Raw genomic sequence first — 7,738 nt, forward strand, 5'->3', positions numbered from 1 at the left:
TTGTGTCACCCTGTCCCAGCGAGTAGTACAGAAATAACTCCTCCAAGGTCAGCGACTCAGCTATCAGCTCTCATACTGGAACAGAGACAGAAAGATGCTGTGGGAGGCTTTACATGTGGGTATGAGTCCTCTTTTCCTAGATGACCAATTTTTGTTTCATCCATGCCTTGTATGATACTCTTCTTCCTTGCCATTCAGCTACACAATGTCAATCTCGTCAATCTTTGTTTAAGCCTTTATTCAGCGTTCACTTTGGGTACTTCACAATTGATTGATATGCAAGTTTGAAAATGTATTGTTAAAATGCCTCCTACTGACCCACAAAGGTTGGTCTATCTTGAGGTTGAGGTTCTATTTCTTTCAGGGGAGGCATGATGCCCTAGTGGACTCAAACTAAAATAGGCATTCTACCTATTTATCTTATTAGATAACAACGTTTAAACCTGGCTTCTTCCTACATGATGTCATTTAACATCCTTCCATGATTTCCATTTTCTCAAATTTTATTACAGTTCTTCATATTAATTCATACTTAGGTCGTGAAATATTTGTTGAGAACCTACAAATTATTATAGCATCTGTGTATCTTTATCTACAGTTACAATTTCCCATGCCTAGGAGTAGTCTACGGTGTTCTATGTAAACATCAATAATATAAGAAAGACCTGGAAGGTCTGCAAACTCTACATCTTTCCTAATGAAAAGAAAATGGTCTCAAATATAGAAAAAAAAAATGAGGGTGGCCAAATAGCTCAGCAGATTAAAGTGTCTGCAAGCAGGTGCCACTGTCAGGGGTTCTATCTTCAGGCTTGCCAGCTGGGCCTGCCTCGGGGCTCGCTGAGAGGGCAATTGAGACTGGGTGTGGTGGTGCACTTCTGTAATCCCAGCACTTGAGAGACTGTAAACAAGAGAATTACTACGAGTCTGAGCTAGTAGTAGCTAGTAGTGAGACTCTGAACACCCTGTTGACTCTTCCCTAAAATAGGGGGAAAAAATACAGAAAGAAAGAAAATGGAAACTTTGAAGAAATTCCACCTGGAGACATATTCTTCAGACCCTTGCTCTTGCCATGTGGAGCTGGTGCAATGGCAAGTAGAAACAGCAAATGACACCCGGGATTTGGAGGCAGATTTATTCATGTTGACACACATTGTCTGGTATCATTCCCAGAATATCAGGCCTTGATTGCTGGTGGTCGAAGGCTTATATAGGATAAGCAAGAAGGAAGTGCAGAGGCAGAATGGCTTGTCAATTGGGAATTGGTTCTTATACTATGTACCGCAGTGACCAGCCATTTCTAGGACACAGAAGCAACTGAAACTGGAACAGGAAACATTACCTGGACAACTAAGAAACTGAAGTATACTGGCCGGTGAGAGAGGTATTTTCTATTAGAATGAGTATAACAGAGAGCAGACAGCAAATTACTATTTTTAGGGTCAGAGTTTGCTCTTGTGTGACCTGCTCGTGAACATCATTATCTCTGATGTGGGACCTGTCCAAGTGCTATAATTTCCTTGCCAAAGAGTATCACTATGACTCACCTGACTCTGTCTCTATGTAGTGTCTGAACTTACCCTAACCAGCAGCCACCCAGTCTTACTCTTAGAGTGGGAACAACCTATTGCCATAGATTTATAAAACATGGAGAAGATGGCCATTGGTTGAAGACTATAATGGTCAAAAGGGCTTGAAATTGAATCTAAAGGGAACAAATCAAGGGAAAACTGCAAATCTACACACTCTGAAGAACAAAGTGCTTCTTAATTGGTAACACTACTGATTGTCCTGCCCCTGCCAAACCATTTCTCATTTATGCAGATAGTGTGATCAGGTCTGCATAAGTTGTACCCTCATATATATTTAACTATACCAGCACCTTATTCCAAAATCTAAAGTTTCATGATAAGGACAAGGAAAAAATTTAAAATCTGTGTTAGGACCTTTGAGACAGTTTGCTATCATGCATTATTTTAACTATTTTGCTCTCATTTCTTGCTATTTTAAGTCTTTCATGTTCCATCCATTTTGTAGAGGTCTTTCCCTTAATCCAGAGGGGCTTTCACATACTTTGCCTCTTATAAACTAAAGTCTACATTGTAATGTTTTACATTGCCCTTCTACTGTCTTTATGCCTGGAAAACAACCTTTAAATCCCATCAAATTTCCTATCAAAATCCATTAATTAACTTCTCCTGGAAGTTTTCCCTAATGTGTAAAACCAAAGATAACAGTTCTTTTCTATATACTGTTTCACATAGATCATTGAGGGATTTATAAATTTCTAGACAAGACTAGTAAACTGTAAAATTTGGAGCAGAAGCTAAAGGTGCAATAGAAAGTAGGAGGGTTTTTTTTTTTTAATAGAGTTTTACTCTTAGTGTCTTTCAACTAACTGAATGATATCCACCCAGATTATTGATAATTTCTTTTACTTAACATGAATTGACCATAGACATTTATAATACTTATAGCATTTTACAATACTTAGGAGAGTTTTTAAATTAATCACTGGATAGAATAGGCCACATTGATAGTATGACTGATCATCACAGGGCAATACAATTACTGGTATCCCATTGGAAGAAAGTTTTCAAATTTGTTTTGAAAGGGCCAGTGAGATAGCTCAGCAGACTAAGCACCTGCTTAGGCAATCACGGGGACCAGGATTCAATCCCTGGCACCACATGCTGTACTGGCCCCCCTCCTGGGCACACTGAGTCCAGGTGTGGTGGTGCACACCTGTAATCCCAGCACTGAGGAGGCTGAAAACAGGAGGATCACTGTGAGACTGAGTTGCATACTAAGACCCTGTAACAAATACATCTAAAATAATTTTTTTTGCTTTGAAGGATGTTACTGTGAGATCATATTTTTCTAAATTGGCCATGTATATTATAGTTAGCAGCTATAAGATTAATCAATGTGTATATCTAATAACAAAGAATCAAAACATATAAAGCAAAAATTAATGTAAGTAAATGGAAAACACTCACCCTGACTAACTATATATACTGATACCTGTGAAATAAGCAAATGCACTGAAGATGGTAATCTGTAATAGTAGTTTCATGCTTAGAGTGCCTGTCATTCTGGTCTTCTGAATACGGGCTGCTTGTCATGACATGCCAGTTGCTGCTGTGGTGTCTCTTGGGTAGATGATTGTTCAAAAAGAAGGGGGTGGTGAATGAAGGCAAAAGACAGAAAAAGGAATATTGTAGGACTGTCCTGTTTCAAGATTGCATATGGTTAGATTTTTGGACATATGTGTAAATATAAGAAGTATATAATTCTTTATCTCTATTTTTTAAAATATATTCTAATTTTTAAGTGTTTTTTCATCATATTCTATAGGGACTTAAAGTTCAACATATCAATACTTGATGAAAAATACAGATAGTGAGGTTAAGCTTAGCAGCCTAGGTTGTATGGTAATAACAATAAGCTTGTCTTCTGGATGGTTAGCAACCTAAGTTTACAGACCAAAATTAGAGAAAAAGGAAGACCACAAGGAAAGCCAACGTTTTGGCCCTAACCTTCCAAGGTCAATTAAGACTCAGGACATATGAGAACTTCTACTGTAACGTCCTGTACCTCAGTAGTGTCCCAAATTTTCTGATCAAGGAGATTATGGGGCCGAAGAGGAAAGTGACTGATGATGTAGAGTGTGTCTAAGGAGAGTCACATGGAGAGAAAACATTCTCTCAGGCTTTCACAGAGAGCACATTGGCCAAGCAATGGCCATGACTCACCCACATGGCTGACACTGACAAAGGTTCTCCAATCTGAGGTACAGGATCTCAGGATAAATCCTGAGGGTATTTGACTGATCTTATCAGACCCAAAAGCTACAACTCTTGTTGCATAGGTCCTGCTTTACCTTGGTCTTAACCATCCAGCAGAAAAGTATAAGAAATATAAGAAATATAAGAAGTGAAGCCATACTTTATGTTGAGCTGGAGGGGACTCAGGTCAACAATTTCTGACATTGTCAGTGAAGCAGAAGACCCAATACTATTATGGGTTATTGGACTCTTTTAGAATATTTTGCTTAGTTTACACACCTATAATATTCAAATAATGGAATTTAACAAAAAAGGGGGATAAAGATGAATGCCTATTTTGTATCTGTGTATTCAAAGTGGTTAGGATAGAAATATAGTTACATTCTCTTAATGAATAGAGGGATTTGTTCTAATGGTGTTTGTAAATAGGATATCAAGTCCACATCTTAAGGGCTGGGGAGATGACTCAGTAGACTAAGTGCTTCCCTGGCAAGCATAAGAACCTGAGTTCAATCCCCTGTTCCTCAAAAAAAAAAGTCAAGTCTGCATCTTATACAGCAATTAACCACTAGAAATAATGTATGCAATGTGTTAATTATTGAAACTGCCCTACCAATTTGGTTTGAAACTGTCTCATTGCTATTTGTTTCTCAATAAAATTATGGAAAAAAATTAAAAAATGGAAAACAGACAATCCTATAGAGTTGGAGATTTTAATACTCTCTTGTGAAACATAAAACAACTAGACAACCAAAAACAAAAACTAGGTAGATTCCTTTCAAAGGCTCCCTGAGCCCATCGACTAGACAAGATGAGCAAAGCTCACCCTCCCGAGCTGAAAAAATTTATGGACAAGAAGTTATCATTGAAATTGAATGGTGGCAGACATGTCCAAGGAATATTGCGAGGATTTGATCCCTTCATGAATCTTGTGATAGATGAATGTGTGGAGATGGCAACTAGTGGGCAACAGAACAACATTGGAATGGTGGTAATACGAGGTATCATCATGTTGGAAGCCTTGGAACGAGTTTAAATAATGACTGCTCAGCAGAAAAATTCATGCCCCTCCTCTAAGTACTACTTTCACTGACTGAAGATTGGGTCATACACATTTTCATATATTAAATTTTTGTTAAATAAACTTTTGTAATAGTCAAAAAAAACTACATATAAATGAGCTGAATAATACAATGAAATTTCTTGATTTCCACATATCATATTTACACAGTAAACACTAGAAATCTTATGAATAGAAGGTTCATGTTACATTCAGATTAATGTACAAAATGTCAATGTATAAAGTGTCTCAAATTTAAAAGGATGAATACTATGTGTACTATCTGATGAAAATGAAATTAAAAGTGATTAATAAGCTAGACATAACTGTATATGCCTGAGATCCCAGCAGTTTGTGAGACTGAGGCAGAAGCATTGTAAATTTGAGCCCAGCTTGAGAAATTTATCATCTTACACCCTTTCTCAAAATTTAAAAAGGGCTATGGATGTCATTTACTGTGAAGATCCTGAGTTTAATTCCCAATCCTGGAAAATAAAAAGATTAATAATAATACATCTAGATCCATGATGGTGGGCCTTTTAGGGATCAGTGCTCAAAGTGCAACCCAAAACTCACTTTTTAAATCACAAACTACCAATCCTGTAATTAAGTCTAAATACTGTGATTTTAGTTTGGAAAAACAACTCATACATGAATTTCTTTTGTTTTAAAGAAGAAACAAATAACCTGTATGCCATAGGTTCACCACCACTGAGTGAGATGCTACTCAGGACTTAAGGGGTAGAAAATTAAATACAGATATAGATTGATGATATAGATATAGATCTTTCATACAGACATAGAAACATAGACACACTCCCTGGATTTATAATAGCAAGTTAGCCTTTGTAATTACAGAAGTTGGCTGAGTAGCTATTATACGTCTGTTGTCTCTGTGACTCAGGTTGAAGTCAGAGAGTGCATTAAGTGATCAATCAGAAAAGGAGGATCATAAGCAGGCTGGAAGACACAGCACAAGCTGGAACCCAACGTGAGCTTGAACCAGTATCCATTCTTGCTGCCTGTGATCCAATGATGAAAGCATCTTACAGGATCCAGAGTCAAGGTGAGAGATGCTGGGGGCTAAGCCCAGCTCCCCATGTATGTACTCTGCCACTGACCTACATCACATGCAACAAGCCGGAATCTACTACCACTTAGCTAAAGTCAAACATCTAACTTGTGAGGAGAAGGAAACAAAGAAGGATAGAGCAGTTGCAGCCCAGACACTGTCTGTGCTAATTAAATCAACCAGTAGATCAGTAAAACCTTGTGTGAGCCATACATGGCTAATGCTTCTCTTGTAGCTTCCTAATCACCCCCAGGGATCTCCCTTATAGCCCACCATAATCAAAAACATACAAGAAATGAAATTCTGAGAAATTAAGTTTAGCTTAGTAAAACAGGAATTATAATACAATCATACCAGGAAAACCTAAAATATTTAAAATTTCCCAGTACAATATTTAATAGGCCATGAGTTGATAAAGAAATCACAAAAGAAACTTTAAAATACTTTAAACAGAATGACAGAGAAAGGAAAATATAACAAAACTTATGAAATGCAGCTATAAAGCAATACTTAGGTGAAACATAGTTTCAATAGAGAGGAAGAAAGGTTTGAATCCAATCTGTTATAGAAACAATGTTCAAATAAACTAGGAAGGGGCTGAAGAGATAGCTTTGTGGTCTAAGTGACTGCCTGAGAAGTGCAAGGACCTGGGTTTGATCCCCAGCACCACATGCCATGCTGGCCCCAGAAGCCAAGGCGAGCTGTGCTGGCCGCCAAGACCATGTATGGTGGTGCAGCCTGCAATCCCAGGGATGCGGAGGCTGAGACAGGAGGATCGCCATGAGTCCAAGCTGCATAGTGAAACCCTGTACCAAATAACTAAATAAATAAGATAAAAATAAAAAAAATTAAAAAGAAGGAAATAAAAAGATTGGAAATTAATGAAAGGAAACAAATAATAGATTAAATTAATACAATGAAAAACTTATTGCCTGAAAAAAGTGTCAAAATCAATAACTCCCTAGATAGGTTGATCAAGAAAACAAATTGTAAAAGAAAGAACATCAACACATATCAAACATACATTAGAAAGATATGAGATGAAACCAGACATGGTGGCAAGCCTGTAATCACAGTACTTAGAAGGCTGAAGCAGGGCAATCACCAGATTTTGAGACAACTCTGGGTCACATAGTGAGTTCAAGCTCGGCCTGAACTACAAAGGGAGTCAGAGAGAGAGAGAGAGAGAGAGAGACAGAGAGGCAGAGACAGAAGAGAACCTTTAGAGAGAGAGATTGAATTAACAATTTTATACAAATACATTTGAGATGAGACGAAATGGGCCATTTCCTTGAGAAAGAAAACTTAGTAAAATTATCAGTAAATGAATCCATTAACCTATGAAAATCTCAGTGTTTCTATTTTTCCTCCAAGATTTGGATCTATTTCCAGTAAGCTTTCCATCAAATAAAATCTCTAGGCCCAAGTGATTACACTAGTGAATCCTATCAAACATTGTACTCAAATTCTTTTTAAAAATAGAGAAAGATATATTTCCCCTTAGTTCTATGTGGACATTATAACCTTAATACCAAAACCTGACAAATATATGACAGAAAATAAAAATTCGTATCAAATATCTCTCATGAGCTTTAAACTAAAAACAGTTAAGAACATACTGCAAAATTGAATCACTGAATCCTATAAAATATTGAAAGCAGAAGATACCACAACAAAGTGGGCTTTATTCCAAGAGTATAAGGTTGGTTTCAAGATTTAAAACTCAAGGAATATGATAATTTACCATATTTACAGAACAAAATCTTTTCAATGATTGTAAAAATAATGAAGAATACTAAATAATTAACCCTTTTTTAAATA

General features: G+C 36.9%; 1 pseudogene; it reads left to right on the forward strand.

The window, feature by feature from the left end:
* Positions 1–4,578: 4,578 nt before the first annotated feature.
* Positions 4,579–4,821, forward strand: LOC111818550 (annotated as a pseudogene).
* The last annotated feature ends 2,917 nt before the right edge of the window (positions 4,822–7,738 follow it).

The sequence above is a fragment of the Octodon degus genome, unplaced genomic scaffold (genome assembly GCF_000260255.1).
Source record: "Octodon degus isolate 3935 unplaced genomic scaffold, OctDeg1.0 scaffold00094, whole genome shotgun sequence".
NCBI lineage: Eukaryota > Metazoa > Chordata > Mammalia > Rodentia > Octodontidae > Octodon > Octodon degus.